Raw genomic sequence first — 21,469 nt, 5'->3', positions numbered from 1 at the left:
CCCTCACCTCCATCCATCCATAGTAAATTAACAATAGGTTGGACCATATGCAATTGTGAAATTGTCAATATTTAATCATTTTGGAGCTACAGGATGGAAATTTCATATGTTCAAATTAACACTATTATTTACAAACCAAATAACACACGAATGTGCCCATGACACCTAGATTAAAATAATAAAGGTGCTAGATAGATCAGACATCAGGACAGAATAGTATTACATATAAATGAAACCTGGTGCTGCTGCTGTGATGCCTCTACCTCTCCGTGAAAGTCTATAAGCCAGTGGACAGTGACAGGACAACTGCTTCCTGAATGATAAGAAGAAATGAATGTATTTCACACTGACACCTTGTTAATCCATTAGCTGGCAACCACAACATCAGAGACCAGTCCTCATTTTCAAAAACTCATGTTCTCTCTTGAAGTCTTATTTAAGTAATATCTGTGCAATCTGTGAATGAAGCCAGAGCAGAGACATGTATAAAAATCACAATGACATTCACTGACAGATATTAGCTCTTTCTCTGCTAATGCAGAGAATGGATTTTTTCATTTTTCTTTCCAGCACACCAACTATAATTAAATTTAAGAAGTGCCAAAAATTAATGCTTTCTTTGTTTTCTCTTTCTTACATCTGAAACAAATAATCCCATGGTATTTGTACAGTGTACTTAATTGCAAATGGTACTCGACAGCATAAATCTTACATTAGTATGTGCTTCAGTGACATCTATTTGTACCTCCAAACTTTAATACTGCAGATGGCTTAATATTGAATAATCTCTATTTTTCAATCTCTTCAGCTGCTTTTACCTTTGTAAGTTTTTTTACTCAGAGTTTTTCCAGCAGCTTTGTGAGTCTAATAGATCTATGGGTATCTAAAGCCCATCAGCTGGAAACGTGATGGTGTTTATAATCCATATTCTGGGTTTCCCAGTTGGGCATCAGACTGAAGATTTTCTTCCTTATTCCTTTTTCTTATTTTCTCCCATTGGCTAATACAATTTGTAGGCCCAACCATTCTTTGAGTAAATTTAAAACCTGATGTTTATGCTTTTGAAAAATAGGCACTAATTAAGTGTGTCCTTCTGTTTATGTATACAATCATCACACTCTGCTGACTTAGTCAATGACACAAATGGTCTTCTTACTAGAAGGATGTGCTCAGTTATTAATTAGCTGGCATTGGATGAACAAAGAGTTATTACTAACAGTAAGGCAATCAACTCAGTTAAAATGATAGTGATACCTTAGAAATGAAAGCAAGGCAGAGATTCCTTGAATATACAGAATAAATACCTAAGGTTTCATCTCATGCTAGGTGAATTTTGAAATTTACTGGACAGTTTTGTTTTTCCTAGCCAATTTTGAAATACCCCAGTAAAATGAGTGGACTGCCTAAAAATCTCACCATGAAGGTACTGATAAAGATTCACCAAGGGGGCAGCCTGGGTGGCTCAGTGGTTTAGAGCCACCTTCAGCCCAGAATGATCCTGGAGACCCGGGATCGAGTCCCATGTTGGGCTCCCTGCATGGAGCCTGTTTCTCTTTCTGCCCGTGTCTCTGCCTCTCTCTCTCTCTCTCCCTCCGTCTCTCTCTCTCTCTCTCATGAATAAATAAATAAAATCTTTTTAAAAAAAGTTATTTGGGAAAAAAAAAGATTCACCAAGCATTCAATATATAGTATATTTTTTTATTTAATGCTGATTAGCTTAAGATTGTAGAGTTAACTGCTTATATTTTTATGAAACAGTATTTGAAACAGTGTTCTATAATAGCACAAGTACAATGTATGCATGTGTGTGTGTTTGTGTGTGTGTGTGTGTGTGTGTGTGTGTGTCACTAAGGACGAGACACAAACAATACTGACATGGTCTAAAAGGCCAACATCTAATAACAAGGGGGTAAATACAGTCTGCTGGGGAAACCAAAACAGTGCAGACATCGTAATCTTATCTATGCCATCTCCTTGGACATTTGAGAATGTTTGACTAAATAGTGCACATGTGTGCACTTGGGAGGAATAGATATTTTAATTCACAAATTTATTTTCCTTGTTTTCAAACTACACAGGTTTTGTGTAATAAACATGTTCAAGAAAAAGCAAGATGGTTTCATAAAATAGATGTGAACAGAAATACTCACAAAAGAAGGAAAGATAAAGAATTTAAAGTGGAGTTTTTGAGGCACCTAATAGATTTTTCCTGCGTAGTGCAATGCCCATTGTGGGGGAGGATGCCTGTATGAAACACAGATACGAATTCCTTTTCTCTATATCCAATTATTGTACACTAACCCAGACTTTTAAATTTGGCAGATGTTACCTATTTTGCTGTAAAATATGACTTCCTTGACTCTTAGATCTCCTAAGGTTTGAATCTACTCTTAACAGTAGTTTTCAATGCTGGCTGTGTATTAACACTGCCAAGAAGTTTTTAAGTAAAACTGATGTTTACACTCCTTTACAGAGTTATTACATCAGAATTTCTAAGAGATGAGACCTGGGAAATCATATTTAAAAAATATATCAATTTTAATTGAAGAAAATTATGCACACGGAAGAATGCAGCTCCCATAAATGTACAGCTTAAGCAATTACCACAAAATGAACACACCTATATTCTAGATACTAGAACATCACCAGTGTCCCACCTACATGCCCTCCTAATAGGCATTAGCACCTCTTAGAAGCTCTTTAGCAGATTCTAAGGTACAGCTAAGGATGCAAACCACTCTATTAACTGATAATTGTTTTCTACACCAGCTTCTGTTTGATTGAGTTCTGAGGAACGAGTTATCAATTGTTATTAAACATATTCTATGTTGGAGATTATACAAATATGATCTTGTTTTATCTTTAAAATAACCATTTAGAATAGCCAGCATCACATCCTTTTGTACAAATGAGGGATCAGAGGCTAAAAGGGTGATATAATTGTGGAAGTGGTCGCATTAAAGTGAGGGCACTGGAAAGTCAGCCCAGGTCAGCTCAGTGGTTCAAAGTCAAAGCTGGGACCAGACAGGCTTGGGTTTGAACACCAATTCTAAGACTTCCTACATGTGCAATCTTAAGTCAACAGATTCAGTTTTCTTATCAATAAAATAGAGATCACAATGTCATCCAGCCCATCTCACTGGACTTACATGTAAATGACTCTACACAGTGTCTTGTAACTATTATTTTGGCCAATGTTGGTCATATATCTGATTCTAGACCCAGCTTTTCTCACTCTCCCAAACTGTTTCTTCTAAAAAGTTCAAAGTTAATAAGTCCAGTTCATGACCTCTTGTCAGATTTTTAATTTTTTTAAAAGATTTTATTTATTATTCATAAGGGAGAGAGAGAGAGAGAGAGAGAGAGAGGCAGAAGGAGAAGGAAGTTCCTCACAGGGAGCCTGATCCAGTACTCGATCTCAGGACCTCAGGGACCTAAGCCAAAGGCAGATACTCAACGACTGAGCCACCTAGGTGCCCCTATTTTATTTTTGAATAATCTCTACACCCAACATGAGACTCCAACTCACAACCCTGAGACCAAGAGTCACATGCTGTACTGACTGAGCCAGCCAACCATCCCATGACTTCCTGTCAGACCTTTAATGTTGTAATTATTTGATTTAATTTCTATGAGGAGAAGTTCATCATAATATATACACATCACAGTGTGTCCCCAAATTCTAAAAACACCGGGCAAACAGTATGCTTATTATTCCTTTTTCAGATTAATAATTAGATCCACTGATTTAAGTTTGAGGGACTCCATCTGAAAAGGTGTCCAGATACTGAAGAGAAACATATTAAAATGTTAATTAGGAATGAAACTGACATGCTGTTTTATAATAAATTTATCATACATTTCTTTCTTTTTGTGGCCTGGAGATGATAGATAGATGATAGATAGTCAGACAGATAAGTAGATCTATATATTTATAAACAGGTAAGGAAACCAGATTAAGTACAGTAAATCATGATATTTCCTCTCCTGGTCCCCTGAAACTGAGCCTACCTACCCTGCAGAACCTTTAGAAAGTCAAGAGCAGAGGAAAATAACATTACATCACTGTTGTCCTTTCAGGTTAGCAAACAAAGGCTGGATACAGCAAATTATGAAAATCTGAGCCAGATACCTTTGCCTTACTTCCCTACAAAGTTGGGGAATTTCCACTGCAGTCCTGGGATGTGCACTGTGAATAAGCTACTTCCTTATTAGACCGGTTACCTCACTTGACCCATTGTTATTGCTAATCATGCAATTCTTCTAGAAAAGAGGAAAAGAGAGAGGCAAAGAAAGAAATGAGAGTGGTTAATGATCATATTTTATTGGTATTTACCCTTCTACTTTGTATGAGCAGGTAGAGATGAACAGCTTTCTTAAAAAATGTCATCAGTTCGATCAGGCATGTGCTCTAGGAATTCCATAATGAAGGCAGACTGATTATCAGCAGGGTGTGTGAAACTTGCCTGTGACCCTTAGGTTGGTCAAGCACTTTAGGCTTCAGCTGCCTTATGTGTAAAATGTTCCTGTTACCTCAGATTCCATGAGTGATTTGACTTAGGAAGGATGAGGACAAAAAAATGGAGGAGTCACAGGACTTTATTAATGTTGTTTTCTTGTTATTTGCTTTTTTGTCTTGTTATTTGTCTTTTTTGTTTATATCTGTGTGAAAGCAGGAATTTCCAAGATAAGCCCATCAGAGACTGGCCCGGTAATCACAAACTCACCATAATATTATAGTATCAGTATAGATAGAAAGGGACATCTATGCACATAGAGCTTTCTGCCAATTTCAGTTCTGACTCATTTCCCCAGAATTCATTCACCTTTCTGGTTCTTAAAGTTTTATTTTATTTATTTATTTTTCTGGTTCTTAAAGTTCTATTACTTTAACCTCACAGATTGGAACTTAGAGAACTTTGTTTTAATACCAAGTATTTACTCTTAATATTATATATTATTAACTAATTAAAAAATTTTAAAGATTTTATTTGTTTATTCATGAGAGATACAGAGAGAGGCAGAGGCATAGGCAGAGGGAGAAGCAGGCTCCCCCTGGGGAGGGAGCCTGATGCAAGACTCAGTTCCAGGATGCCAGGATTATGACCTGAGCCAAGGGCAGATGCTCAACCACTGAGCTCCCTAGGTGCCCCATTAATTTTTTTTTAATTAAATATAGATGTAAGTCTCCAGTAAGAGTAATCAACAAAGACTATCAAATAAGAGTTCTCTGGACTAAGGGAAACTTCCTATTTGAACCTTTCTATCCTATTTCAGGGCTCAGCCAAATTGTACAAAACAATAAAAAATGTCCTCTTTAAGATCAAGGATGATGATGAAAAGAATAGGAATAGAGAACTGAAACTTGTTTAGAAAGGATCAAGTGGTTGTCAAATGTAAGCTGTCAGTAGCTATACCATGAGCTACTATAGTTGCTGCTTTCTGATGGGCAGGACTGGACTAATTACATATACAAATGTGTGATGATAGATAAGGGTTTCAGCATAATGACAAAGTTTTTGATCATGTTAAAGATAATGAATAACAGCAATGCTGTTTGGCATATTTTATACAGAATTTAGGATTTAACCTTGCACTGTTTCTGGGACACTTCAATTACTAGGGTATGTGTCTTGATACTAAATAAAGGTTAAGTTTGTGGTGAGCCATTTGGAAACTAGATACTATTCTTTGGAGTTAGAAAATCTGTCATCAGCCACACAAATCGGTGTTTACCAAAGTTAATTTCATATACCATTAGTCTAAAGCAGTCTTTCTTAATTGTGAGACGTCTTGGGCTGGATAATTATTTGTTGTAGAGGCCTGTTCTATGCATTGTAGGATGTTTAGCAGCTTCCCCAAACTCTATCCAATAGATAACAATAGGACCCACTCCTTTGGTAGTTAAAAATGTCCCCAGATTTTGCCAAATGCCTCTGGGTGGGGAGGTGGGGGTTGACTGTGAAGATCCATTTTTCTAATGTTCCATTCATCTTCAATGGTTTTGTGATGGGATTTACATGACAAATTCTGCAATAGTATAGCTCTTACAGATTCATATTTATTATTAGAATACTAAAGATTCCAAAAAGTCTCATCGCAAAGAAACCAATTTATTTTTGTTTAATTTAACATTTCCCAAATATTTTGACTACAGAATCATCTGTATCTCAGTAATTGCTATTATAAATCTTTGCACTTTGTTACAAAACACACCAGAAAATCCTGGCGAAATTGAATGTGTACACAAGCACTTGATTCGCTAAGAAGAGATTCTTAAAGCTTCAGAGTTTCTTATTAATTATGTGATGAATTTGTGTACCTTTAAACTTAAAAACATCTTCACTTATATACATAGCCACAACATCGACCACAGTAAACTAACAAATTCTTTTTATAACACATAATGGTTTATAAAATTACTTGGCGGGTGTGAAATAATAGAAAATATATATATTGGTCTCTGGCCTCAGTTCCTAGCACAGAGCTCTTAAAACCCTTGCAATTTCCTAAGTGATAATAAAAACACTGAGAACAGCTTTCATTCTAATACAGATTCTCCCCACCAACACTCAACCCCACCCCCTATCCAAAGGTAGAACATTCCAATGGAACCTGTTGTAAGCTGAAATGGTTTCAAGAGAAAAAGCAATTATCATTAATTTATGTGAAAAAAATTTTAAGTGTTCCCAGATCCAAAAAATCAACTCTCTTCGGCTTTTCTGATGCCTTAGGACCCATCTTGTTAATGAATGCACAGAGTAAGTCAAGTTAAAGCTCAGATGCTTACAGTCACAGTTCAAAGTTAGGGCAACTTGATGCCGATAGGAGTGTGTTCTGCAGGAAAGCACATCCATGGGGCCACTCTTGCTGTGTGCTGCCCATATACATCAGCTTGCTGCAAAACAGAAACAGATTGATATTTTCGCTTTTCACCTTTTATTGTAAAAGCCAAAATTCTCGATTTCTTTTAGATAGCAAAAATATGCTAATGTAGATCTTTTCCTAAAAGTGAACTTTTAAAAAGCAGGGGATACCTGTATTTGGTCTTTGACCCTAGTTCCTGACACAGAGTTCTTGAAATACTTGTAGTGTCCTGGGTGATAAAAATGTCTTTTGATCTATCAAGTGGTGGGTCTGGGTAGCTTCAGGATGGGAGCTGGTCACTATAAGACCAAGCCATGATTAGAAATTTGGAACTTTCAGCCCCATCCTCCATCCTCAGGGAAGGGGGAAGGGATTGGACATTGAGTTAATGATCCATAACGTTTACTGATGAGGCCTCCTAAAATCTAAACCCCTCCTTCATATCTATGGGTTTGAAGAGCTTCCAGGCTCATGAATATGTGGAGTTGTGGTGAACATGGTACCCGGAGAGCGTATGGAAGCACCACACCCTTCCCACATAGCTTGTTCCAGGTATCCCTTCATTTGACTGCCTATCTCTATCCTTTGTTATATTCTTAATAATAAATCAATAAATGCATTTCCCTGAGTATTTAATCCATTCTAGAAAATTTGAAGCCAGGGTGGGGGTTGTGGGACCCTGATTCACACTGTTGGAAGTCAGGTGACAACATGGGACTTGTGATTGATATCTGAAGGGGGGATTTCATGTGAACTCCAGATAGTGTCTAAATTGGATTGTTTCAGAGGCCACTCCCAGTATCACAGAGAATTATATGATTCACAGTGAAGTGTGGTAAGAGCATGAGAGTCAAGGAGAAACACAGGCAATGTTTCCTCATTTTATAGGGGATATTCATTAATTCCTTTCCAGGATAGAGATACTAGTATTTTTCATCTTTATGAGTGAAGAAACAGTCTTAAGAATGTGAAGTGACTTGCATTGGGTCTTACTACTTTGAAATGGGGGGCAGAAATCTCAATCACATTCCCAGAACCCACTTTTAGTCACAGTACACATCATAGAAGTAGCCACTCAGCACACTGCTCCCCCTCTCCAATGGGGCACAAGCTGTGCAATGAACATGGGACCATCCTCCCTTTCCCCATGTCCACTAGGGATTAACTTCATCAACTCAACTTAAATCCTTCTCTATTCACAATGACTGGTTCAATGAGAGGTACCTAATCCAGGCTGACTCAGAGTATGACATTGGACTACTCTTCTGAGAGTCCACACTTGACCTAAATTGGTCTAGCAAAAGAGCAGTCGAGGGCTTCACAGCCATGCCAGGGGAAGGAAAACCTTTTGGTCAGATCAATCTGATGGTCATATAAGCAGATATAAGGCCACTGATTGCTGGGAATTTTTGCTGCCATGTGGGAAACTCACCCACATAGAAAGCCAACACATGGAGCACAGAACCAGAAAATTCTAGAGTAAGAGATGCCTCATCCCACTCCAACTGCATAAAACCAGATTTACCATTTGATGTTTCCAGTCATCTAATATTTTCTTTACTATTTTTCCCAGTTGAGTTTGGGTTTGTGTCAATTGCAATAGAAACTCTTCTTAGCAATACACCTGATTTAAAAAAAAAAGTAGCAATAAATGATTTATTGCAGTAGAAAACAAAAAATTTGACTTAAAATGTCTTATATATTTTAAACCACTATATATTTATGTTGCAACTCTTAACTTAGATGTGTCTAACCTAGACTGCTGTTAATCACAAACTCTAAAAGAGAATGAAGACAAATTCCAGGTGGTATAGGTAAACACAATTAGTATGGTAACCCTAAAGGAATGCTCAGATAATCAGCTAACTGCCAGATATAAAACAGCAACAACAACAACAATAATAATAATAATACCTGGAGAGAATGGCCTAAGAGAAATTTCTAAAAGGAGAAAAGTCAGGGTGAGCAAAAAATTTCATATGTAACACATTGGTATTGGTATTTAGTAGTGGTATTTAGGAAATTCATCTGAAGCAGTAAGAAAAATAAGATATCAGTTGCATACTTTTTGGCAAAATAGATGAATGATCCAGCTTAATTATTTAATTTACTGTGGAGAAGTTGGAACTGAGGAAAAGATTAAAATCAGTCCAAATATTTTTCTAGTTTTCTCCATAAATAGAGCCTTATAAGAATTTTTTCTCTTTCAATTCCAAATCTGGAATATAGTTCATGCAAGAGACACATTTCTTTATTATTTCTGTAGCTAATAATTATTCTAATTTGGTTAGATTTCTGTTCTTTGAAGTCCAGACACATTCATAGCAGTGAATAACAAAGAATGTTCTTTAAATACTGTCTCATACCCACGCCATTCAAAGAAATGTCCAACATGTCACCGACTATATCCCAGAGTTCCTAACTCTTCATGTGGAGGAGCCACACAATAATCAGTAACAGAAACTACTGCCTAAGACAATAAAAGCAGGTTTTGTGCAAATCTGAACCCATTTTTATTGTCTTCGGTAGTAGCTTTCAATTACAAGAAACAAAAACAAACAAACAAAAAATTCAAAAGGGAAGAGGATCTACTGACAATGGCCACCTCTCACTGGGGTCTTGAACAGAAAGGCATTTCTGGATACACAATGTATCTAGAGATCTCTACAGCAATAATCTGGCAGTCTTTATTATACACCCTGCTGTGCCCACGTTATGGCATAAATACTCTCCACATGCCCACTTTTTATATCCTTTGGGAGAAAAAAGTTTCCTTAGCAATCACTTGATATTTTTTTTCTTTACCTAATTGCTCCGCTTACTCATAGTTTCTGTTACCTCATAACTTTGGCAAAGTCCATCACGGTCTTTCCAGGCTGATTTCTACAATATTTAACTCTGGTTCCTGCTGCTAAATGACTCATTCTCCTAGAATTTCCTACTTTGAAAGAATTTCACTTACTGAGCTCATCTTTGGTGAGCCAGGCCACATCACAGCTTCCTCATCAGCTTTCGGGTTGACTGCCCTTGAGTCCAGTGCTCTAACCTCTCCCTCTGGTTGGGGACGGCTAAGGAGGTAAAACGTTGTGCAGTAAGATGTTTATGAGGCAGCTCATCCTGCTAAGAAATGTATCCACCATGAGCACAGTACTCAGCATGTTTAACAGAATTCAGTTCTTGCTAACCAGTAAACTGCCTACACCCCACCCACATAATTTCAAAGTTGCTGCCACCTCACACATTCCATCCATCACACATATTGTAAATACACCCACATCTTGCAAATAGGATGCCATTAATATTGCATCAACATCATCTGTTACCTCTAGAGACAATGTCAAAAAGTCATATCAAAAACTGCTTGAAGACCTTAGAGTTTACTGAATAATGATAAAGGCCATTGATCTGAGGCTAGACTATGAAATCTGGCTCTGATATTTAATAGCTGGACAATTGTTGCAATCTCTTTATTCTTCATTCTCCGAATCTATAAAATGAATATGCTTCTTACCCACACCCTCTAAGATTTTTGGGCCAGTTAATTGTATCAATATATCTTAAGTACTTCAAAGACTATAGGAACATGAAATGTTACCTACTATTTTAAATAGGACCATTGAAAGCATTCAGTTTTTATTTGGCTCCTCTCTGCACTTGTAACTCACATAAATACCACTAAATAGCTGATATAAAATAGTAGTAGAAACCCACAACTGTCACAACAGTTACCTTTTGTGGAAGAGAGAAACAAGAAGAAACCTTCATTTCTCAGTACCTGGAGCTCCGTATCATTCATTTGTCTCTGGTCCTGAATATATACTTCATTTTCTAGAATAGTTCACTAACCTTGAAACATGTGGTTTCCATGGTTGGTATTACAAGGGCATTTATTTTTGCATGCTAAGATATTTAACAGGATGAATTACTACGGATATTAGCTTGCTACCTACCTTCTCTTAGAGTGAAGAGTCCTGATACTCCTGTTCTCCAGAAATCACAGATGAAGAAGATGAAGACTTGATTAGCTATATTATAGCCACAGTGAGGCACTAATGATTCCAATTACCCCACCATTTCTACTTGTTTACACCTGATTCCCATTACAAATTTAGGTTTTATTTAAAGTCTTTTTGTTACCAGTAAACAGACTCATTATAGTGGCTTCAACATAAAGAGAACCTCTCTTAAGGATCTATGCAGTCCAGTTCTAGAACAAGACTCTTGACCGGAATTGAAAAAGCTCTAGGAACCAGCTGCTCCATCTGTGTCTCTCAGGATAAATGAGATTCTGTATTTTGATGTCTTTGGTTTTTTTCTGAGTGTCTATTCTTTTATGGCTTTGGTTTGCCATATTCTCTACCTTAAGTCCTTAACACTGTCTCATGGCTTCTTTATGCCTCTTTTGACCTTTAGCAATGACTACCAATTGCTTGATTTTCTTTGTGCTTCTCAATTAAAATCCAAGAGAAGCAAATTTTGTTTGACTAGCCTGTTATATCATAGGTTCTGTATAGCTAGTAGCTTGACTATCTTTGGTCATTACCAACTCCTACCCAATTAATAGAGAGAAGAGAAGATATTTCATTGTTTTACAGAGGGCTGCCTCTTCCTTCAGTGCTATGGGCAGAGACATTTTATTTAGAAGGTTCTATACACACAGAAGGGGATCTGAAAAACATGTTAATATAAGAGACTAAGAAGGAATCACATCTTACTCCTTTGGGCATAGTACTGCTCATCAGTTTTTAAGGAACATCAAGAAAAGTTTGCATTTAGTGGAGTGAAGTCAGTAGCTTAAAATCATCTAAAGTAGGAGTATTTTCTCTGTGGGAAATCAGCAAACACTACAAATTGGAGCTTCCTATCTGTACTACCCACTGGCGCCACCATCCTACATCTGATTTATCAACACTTTACTGCCTCTTACCCAGTAATTTCAAGGGAAAAAATCCTATTTATATGGGCTAGGAATCCATTCCTGAGTCTATTACTGTTGTCACAGAGTAGATTAACCAGGTTGTCCAGCAGCAAACCTCCATGGAGCTAGAGTATTAGTTGTCCTTGCTAGATTGGCAAAGACAGAGGGGAGTAGAAGTGGTTTCATCACTAGAATTGAGATGGTTAAAAGAGTTATGAATAATGAACATGCAAAAATCACAAGGCAAGACTCTTGGAGAATCTGAAACATGTTTCAATCTAGAAGACAAAATGGAACAGGGCAAGCAGCTAAGGTCATAAAAGATTTCAGGACACTGGGGGATTGTGTGGATGTTTCTGGTTATATTTCACTACTCTAACATAGAATTTCTCATTAAATTTAACTTCATTCATCATAACTTCTCTAAAGTAAAATAAGCATTCAGTGTATATAAGAGAATATAGGAGCATACAAGCCTTTTTCCTCTCTTGAAACTCTTAGAAAATAAGAATGACACCTATATTTTATGATCATTATTTAGAGTAATTTGGCTACTAACTATAAATAGAGGACTCAATCTTAAAATCACTTAGACATTTCCCCAAATGCTCCAAAATTAGGATGTGTATGTGTTCTCAACTAAGAAAACATAATAGCATTCAATGATTACAGCTTATTCATGTCTGCACAGCAAGGCCTGGTTGGTTTGCCCCAAGTGATATGAGCTCACATAACCACACTTCTTGTTAAAGAGTAATGTCAAAGTAATGAACACTTGCTTATAGGTCTCCTATGGATACGGATGCAATTGTTAGAAGGTCATCCTGACCACAGAAATGATTTCCACCAATTTACTGAGGAGTAAAGCCTAAATACAAACAATACAGCTTCTTGGCATCTTTTTTTTTTGCCCTAGCTGATGCTGAATGCTACAAAGATTCACAGAAGTTCTAAGGGTTCAAATGTGATATAACCATTTAATTTCACTTTATGTTTTCATGAAGCATGGAAAGCATAGATAGAAAGCAATTGGTTCCCACCCTCTCACCCCCACCCATATCCTTCTAAAATGAGCAATTTTGTTTGTATTTCATTCTATATCCTTGGAGTCTTCGTAACCAGAATAAAAATTTTATTTTTTAAATTTTCATCGTGTCTAGGACATACAGAATCAAAAATGCAGAAAACTCTTTGATTATATTCACCACTTCTAACCCTCAAATATACCCAAAAAGGACCTGGATTTTCCTACTCCTCTTTTAGTGTATATCCCAATAAAAACAACAAGTATAAAAACAAAGGCATCTCCAGTTAATTTAAAATCATTAAATTAATTAAATAATCATTAATTAAATTAATTAAATAATCACTCAATGCTAGTCTTTCCTCTTTGACTCTTGATCAAGACTATTTCATTGAAAAAGTAACAAAGATATCACCATGCCTGTTAATAAAAATATACTAACATTAAATAACTAAATAGATCAGGAACAGAAAATTAAAACTAGACCCACTCAGTCTGTTTTGAGCATACCTGACGTGAGGATACAATGACCTTTTTGCTGTCTCTGCTGAATTAACTTCAATGTGGTGCCTTTCATCCCTATGTAGGAATGAGAAAACCACCTCCTGTGGTGGTTGAGTCTTACAAGAGGTATCCTTCCCTTGCTAAGATCCTTACTCAAAAGAAAGGTCATGAAAGCTGCATACTGATCACATTCTAAACCTTTTTGGCCAGGCCCCAGTGGAAGCCTGGATTAATGAGACTGATAAACTCTGACTTACCCTTTAAGACAGTTAGAGAAAAACACCCTGTGGTGATCATTCAAGGCCAATAGGGGAGGCCATTACCAACTTTCAGCTCTCTTGACTGACTATTGTTCCAAAGACACTTTTGATTCAATAATAGGCAAGTGTGCAAACCTTCCTTTCTTCCTCTTTCCTTGAGTGAAAAGGGGACACAAAAGTCAAAATTTCCAGAATAAAGTAATATGTCAAAGGTCACTAGAATGTTATGCTTACCAAAATTATTGATAAAGATTTTTTGTCCATATCCATTGTGACGATTTTATGTTTAAATGATCCCTGTAGGTAACACTGGTATCTCTGATATTTCTTTTCACTTCTTCAACTTAGGGTGAAAATAGCAATCAGTCAGAAAATGTTCACATTATTTGTGGAAAAAAAATCCCATTTTGACAGCAATTCAAACAACAGATGCATATTGTTTGTTCATAATGAGAAGAAAATATTCGACGTACAATAATAGTTTCCCAAAAGATGTCTATGTCATAATTCCTAGAATCTATGAATGTGTTATCATAAATGGCAAAAGGTACCTTGCAGATGGTTATTAAATGAAGAATCTTGAGGTGGGGAGATGATTCTGGATTACCTGGATGGCCCTGATTTGTCACAAGCAAAGATTTTATGAGTGTAAAGTGTGGCAGAAAAGTCAGAAACAGAGGAAGTGATAGATGTGTCAACAGAAGAGAAGTTCGGAGGGACACAAATGCTGGCTTTTGAGCTGAAGTAAAGAAATGAGGGCAGTATCTAGAGCTAGAAAAGGCAAAACAAGGAATTCGCCTAGCCTAGAGCCTTCAGAAGGAATGCAGCCCCTGCCAATGCCTGAATTTTTACTTCATGAGACCTATTTTGGACTCCTGACCTCTAGAACTGTAAATTCATACCTATGTCTTGTTTTCATCCACAGAAATTGTATTTTTTTGGCAGCAATAAGAAACTAATAGATTGTCTAATAACTTACTTATTACACCATTGTAAAGATTATGAGATAACATAGATAAACCACCTAATTATTGCTCATTGTTAAAATGATTACTAACGAATCTTAGTCGACTTACCTCTTACTTTCTAAAGAATTAGGTCATCTTTAGAGTCTATGAAAACCCATAACTAAAATATAAAATGATTGCTCAACACAGACCATGTTATCTGCTCTAAAAGTATTTGTAACTTTATCAATTAAAAAACTATACAGATCTAAAATTAAGTTTACTTTAGTAGATTTAGATTTAGCTTACCTAGTTTACTGTTGGCTATCAAATGACAGTATTCAAAAATAAAGGACAAGCTATAAAGATCTAACCCTTTGTGGATTCTAAGAACTAAAGTAGTAAAGTCACATTTAAAAGAGTTAAGTGACTTTTTAAGCTTTCCAAAATTAAGCAAGTTATTTAAAATGTGCTTTGGAAGCAAACAAAATGACCGATGAAATATGCTTATGTATTTATTTTAAAAGAATCTAACTAGAATGAGATGTTTCATTATTGCATTAAACTTAGGACATTTCAATTGATTTAAACATCATGTGTATGAACTCAAAAGTGTTATCATTGTGTTACTTATTGTTTTTTTAAAAAAGGAACTTTGATATTTTGATCAGGAGAGACAATGCTTTTAATTCCTTTGCATTTGTTCAAGGAAAGATCTAAATTCAGACTACTTCTGTGCCCACAGAGATAATGATAATATTCTTCCTATCTTCAAGGACAAAAGCAAGTATGGGAAACTCCAGATGGGTATTGAATCTATAAACTTAAACCCTTTCATGGGGGAGTAGGGGTGGAAAAAAAACATGTTTTGTTTTGTTTTGTTTTTCTATAAAATTTTTACTAAAAGAGTCAGTAAATCCTTGCTAAACCTTAGAATCATTATTTGGAAAATTTTAGAGGGAGAAACTTGAAGAAAGAAAATAATTTGGTTGCAGCCAGAGTATTTGGCCTGGGCCCTATCTGTACGCTGAAAATGACCCAGTGGGTGTTCCACTTTCATAAGTGTGTAACCTCTACATTTAGGATGACAACTGAAGTCCTATGTCTGTACAATTTAGGAGAAATCCAGAAATACATTTTTTTAAAACCAAGGTATACATGCCTTAAATAAAACATTGGTTACTTCTAGAAAATTGGTGTTTTATAAGCTTTTAAATAAAAAAAAAATATATATAATATATATGTAAAAATACACTCAATTATGATTTTAAGTGTTCTGTAATCTGCTTTTTCCTACATGATTGTACACATAAATCCTCAATAACATTAATTTGCTTCTGAATACCTCACTGCTATATCAAAAATCAATAAAATAAACATATTTCCATTATTTTATTGAAATATGACATATTTAATTCCATCCCAATTTTTGCTGACAGAAAAAACTTCACTTGAGCAAGTTACATATGCAATCAATGAAAACCTGGAAGTGCATGAATATAATTTTTTATAAAAAAATGTAATTCAATGAAGCTTATTTTACTCACCTTAGGAAGGAAAAGACCCATAAAGGGTGGTGATGGGTGGAGGAGAAGACCCATAAAGGTACAAGTGGGGCCTGAAGGTGTTGCTATAAGAAAGTGTTTCCTCAGGGTACCCAGATGGCTCAGTAAATTAAGTGCCTGCCTTTGGCTCAGGTCATGATCTCAGGGTCCTGGGATTGAGCCCTACAACAAGCTCCCTGCTCAGTGGGGAGTCTGCTTCTCCCTCTACCCCTCCCCCTGCTGTTTTCTGTCTCTCTCTCTCTCTATCTCTATCTCAAATAAATATATAAAATCTTAAAAAAAAAAAAAAAGAAAGAAAGAAAATGTTTCCTCTCTGCACTATTTTCTCCGCCCCCATTTTGGCCTCACCATTATTTTGCACACACACCACTTTTACAAATGGAGTCATAGCACAGAGAAAACCTAGAAAGCCAATAAAGTTAAAAAACAAGAGTGCTTCAAAACATGAGGAAGCAGTGCAGATGCCCAGTGACCCAAAAGCCAAATGCCCTTGCTTGATTCAGCACCCAGGCAAAGGTACTGAGCTCATCCAAACACTGGGCATGATTCACACCTGTTTCATACAGCATTCTCAGACCAAAACTAGTTGTGTCAAGTAAACTATCTCTGCTTGAACCAATTGTGTTGAAATATTTCTTCTTAGAGAATATTTATTTTAGCAAGTTTAGGGATAAATCCCTTATGATTAAAAAAGGAGGGGGAGGGGATGGGAATTATCTGGAAAATGGTAAAGCTTTGCAAGCACTATTCAGAGAAAAACTTATTAACTGAACTTTTATGTGAGATAAGTGTATCATGAGTGTAATTAGTTAGAGATATTACCAAAGATAGATATTGGTCTTCTCCCACAGGAACAATCCAGTTTAGGAAACAAGGTGTTATCCCATCTACACATAGCAGCCACTGTAAGAAAAATCTATCTGAGAAACACCAATGAGCTTTTGTGAGGTATTGTAGCAATTAGATAAAAACTTTAAAATATATATATTCATAACCTTAAACCCAGTAGTTCCACTTCAGAGAACCTAGCAAAAAAAATAGAAATTGATGTACATGTACAATTATTGCTGTGTTCTTTATAATAGTAAATATTTGAATCCAGGGGATCCCTGGGTGGCTCAGCGGTTTAGCGCCTGCCTTTGGCCCAGGGCACGGTCCTGGAGTCCCAGGGTCAAGTCCCACATCGGGCTCCCGGCATGGAGCCTGCATCTCTCTCTGCCTGTGTCTCTGCCTCTCTCTCTCTCTCTCTCTCTCTCTCTGTCTATCGTGAATAAATAAATAAAATCTTTAAAAAAATTTGAATCCATCTGTATCTGTAAACAATAATATTTAAGTAACTTAGTGCATCTATATGCTGAGATAATTCAAAGTCATTAAAACACATCTCAAATAATAGTTAATGTTTTTTCATGCATTTGATACATTGCTAAATTAAAACAAAATCAGATTGCAATATATTCAAATCAATCTCAATTTTGTAAAATACCTCTGTAAATGTAGATTTATTATTAGAGACATTTGAACAGAAATAAGCCAAATATTTTTTATGATTTTATTTATTTATTTGAGAGAGACAGAGGCAGAGAGAGCACAAGCAAGAGGCAGGTCAGAGGGAGAGGGAGAAGCAGACTCCCCCCTGAGCATGGAGCTCTACATAGGGCTTGAAGCCAGGACCCTGAGATCATGACCTGAGCTGAAATCAGACGTTTAACTGATTGAGCCACCTAGGCGCCCTGAAATAAACCAAAAACTAACTATGATTTTCTGGGGACGCATGGGTGGCTCAGCTGTTGAACATCTGCCTTTGGCTCAGAGTGTGATCCTGGATTCCCAGGATCGCGTCCCACATCAGGCTCCTTGCATGGAGGCTGCTTCTGCTCCCTCTGCCTCTCTCTCTGTCTCTCATGAATAAATAAATAAAATCTAAAAAAAAAAAAAAAAAACCACCTGATTTTCTGTGTTGTGAAATTTGGGATGATGAATATGTTCTTTTTTATTTATTTTTGTATTCTCCCATTTCTTTACAATAAATAAAATACTTTAACACTTTTTAAAGATTTTATTTCTTTATTTGAGAAATAGTGAGCAAGACAGAGTGTGCAAATGAACAGGAGGAGGGAGAGGGTGAGGGGGAGAAGTGGACCCCCCACTGAGCAGGGAGCCAGATTCAGGGCTTGGGATCATGACCTGAGCAGAAGGTAGATGCTTAACTAACTGGGCCACCCAGGTGCCCCATACTTTGACCTTTTTAAATGAATAAGGCATTCAACCGGAAGCAGTTTTCAAGATAGCCTGATGTAAGAGAATGAGACATAAGCTTGAGTAGGAATTATAGTTTGAAGTAATAGAGGCTTAAAGTAATGAGGGTGGTAAGGATTTGGTGGTTGTAGAAGAGAAAGTTTCTGTAGAATTTCAAGGGGAAAATTTAACCAAGTACTCAGTGAAAAGTTAGCAAAATGCCCTAAAATAGTAGTCATTGAACATATATTTTTAGTTTGAGAAGGAAATGGATACATTCTAGTTTTCTCTCAAATCTTCCACTTTGGTTAATTGGACAGTTCTAAAAATCTCTGAACTTTCTAAGAATCTTAACCTCAAGAACTGAGTATACTTTCATTGTTAAGTTCTCTGAAGTAGCCATCAGAGAATTGTGTCAACTTTTGAATTTCATCTTTGGCAGAACCATATCATATCATCTATGTGGACGTAATTGAAGAGTTCTGATTTTGGCCAGAGATTTGGTTTAATATAAAGTGACTGGTTGCTCAGTCCTATGATGCATTCCATAATGAGTAACATTCAGCTTCCTATATTTTGTTTTAGGAGAGGAAACAAATATGGAACTGAGTATAAGATAGTCAGCTTTACTAGTAGATGTACACATCATTCTTAAAATTCAAACCCTTAGAATATGTAGATATGAAAAAAATAAAGTCAACAAATATACAATTTAGAGATTTTTTTCGGTTCAACATTATACATACATTGAAATGAATTTATCATATTTTGAGTCTATTTCAAACGTTCAATGCACAAGTTTTGTTTTGCTTTGTTTTTAACAGGACTATAATAAACACTATATTGAGACTGTATGCCCAACGTTCATAATTATCTCAAATAGTCTTTTACTCTGGGCCACCTGAAGGCAAAATTATAAAGAAGGGAAAGTTTGCATTCATCGTTTCCTTTCCTATTACCTTTTACCTTTAGGGTTGAATGTATACCCTAGATCCTGAACTTACCCGGATGCTCATACATAGCCTTTTATTCTTACCCCTAATATAGGTTTCCTGTCTATTCCATAGGACTCAGTACTCTATGCTTTCCCAATAGCTTTGTTTTAAGGACAAGTAACTGTTCTTCCTTTCTGAGTTCCAGCCCCTACCCTATGTTTAAAATGGAAACGGAATTATTCGCATATTGAGTGTGATTATCTCTCACCAGCAACCACACACAGAGCATGATGCACAGAGCCGTTATCACATCTGCACTTCGCATGGATCAGAAGTCGCCTGAAATAAATATGCCATCTTAGCTACCTAGAACAGCATTGAATGTAAAAAATGAAAGGTTTTATCCTGGTGGCTATAGCTGAATAGTCCTGATGAGTTTCCATACAAGTAGAGTGAGAACGGCAACCAAGATTTCATGGGAAACAACACCACTCTGAATCACTCAACTGATGTTACTTCTCCTGTCAAGGTTCCAATGCTAAAGACATCACAGATGTTAGATTCTTTTTCCCCCAGTTCACCACATCCTTGCCTTCACTGTTCTTCTCTATGGAGTTAAGGCAAAGCTATCCTCAAGGATCAAGATATCATTCTGGCCTTGCTAAATTACATCTTTAAATAGTTTGGGGCTTTCCTCTTTTCCTTCTGTGTGATTTTGTTAGTTTATTTTTATAATTGGTATGGTTTAAAAAGGAAAAAAAACTCAGAAGGGTATCGGAGGCTATTTTTAAAGAACTAATACAAAAAAAAGAACTAATACAACTGCATAAAATTAATTTTAAATGGAAAACAAAAGCAAGAGAAAAGCAAAAAAAAAAGATAAAGGTTCTGTATAATTTGTTTTATAGAGACATCTGTGACTCAAGCTGAAACGCTGCGAACTTCATAGAACATTTGTTCTGTTGTCTTATTCATCTTATTAATTTTCTATTTGGTTCACCTTGTAAATTAAATTTGGGCAGTGCAGCATATATATAGGTAAGTAACGAGAGATCTACACAGAGAAAGAAGAGACATATTTCCCAAAGGTACAACTTCGGCTTCCAGGTGTCTCTGTGGAAATCTTGGGGACAAAGGAGACTGGAACATGAAGAGAATTGTTGCAGAGCCAGTCTAGAAGAAATCTTCTCAGCCATTTAAATCTATGTTAACACATAAAATGAAGACAAAAATAAAAACAGCCTGAAATAAATTAATGCCAACTTCCTAAGAATACCCAAAGACATATTATTGATAAGAAAATAAAAAGTTATGATTCCTCTTTTGTTATAAAGTATTATGCTCTTTGTTATCATCTGCAGATAGAGATTGCCTGCCGTGTCTGTGGCCCCCAAGATAAATTAGTGGGGGTAAAGACACTGACATCCAGGAAAGATGAGGGATTTGCCCAGTGTCACCTCGTAAATTAATCAATGGGGAAAGAAAGAGAGCAAAATACAGCTCCATTTTCAAGTCTTTGTTAGATACTCAAATAAACCATGAATTCCAGTGTATGCAATATGCTGACACACATGCTTATAAGTCAAAATATATATGAAAAAGAAGTATATTCCCTTATTTACGTGCATATTTTTAACTATTTTGAAGTGATTATAGACTTATGTACATATTCAATATTTTTTAAAAGAAAGCTGCAGGATCCAAGGATTTCAGGTTTGTTAGGATTGCCTCAACATTTAAGTTATTTATAAAGCTTGATTCTAAGAGTGCTTCCCCCAAAATCTTGTCTAGTGACATAATCTTATGAGGGAGGGTGATAGTAAATACACTTTACTAATAAAATGTCCTCTCAAGCCACATATAAACACTTCCCTACTCATTTCCCCAAAATCAAACAGGTAAGTGTCTGTATTTCATAGGATGTTGCCTTAGGAACTAAATTTATAATAAAATAATAGACACAGACTTGACCCTACAGTTCGTATAGTTTACTTGATGAAATGATATTTATGTATCCCCCTTGAAAAGTTCTATGCCCTAACACACAACTTTTAGCACTTTGTTTCTGACATTGTCTGGATTGCTGCTCGTAGAATAAGACACAACTATTTTGGACAAGTTAAGCAACATAGAATATATATATATATAGACATATATATATATTTTAAGATTTTATTTATTTATTCATGAGACACACACAGAGAGAGAGAG

The sequence above is a fragment of the Vulpes lagopus genome, chromosome 10 (assembly GCF_018345385.1).
Source record: "Vulpes lagopus strain Blue_001 chromosome 10, ASM1834538v1, whole genome shotgun sequence".
Lineage (NCBI taxonomy): Eukaryota > Metazoa > Chordata > Mammalia > Carnivora > Canidae > Vulpes > Vulpes lagopus.
Note: the sequence above shows the minus strand (reverse complement) of the source record.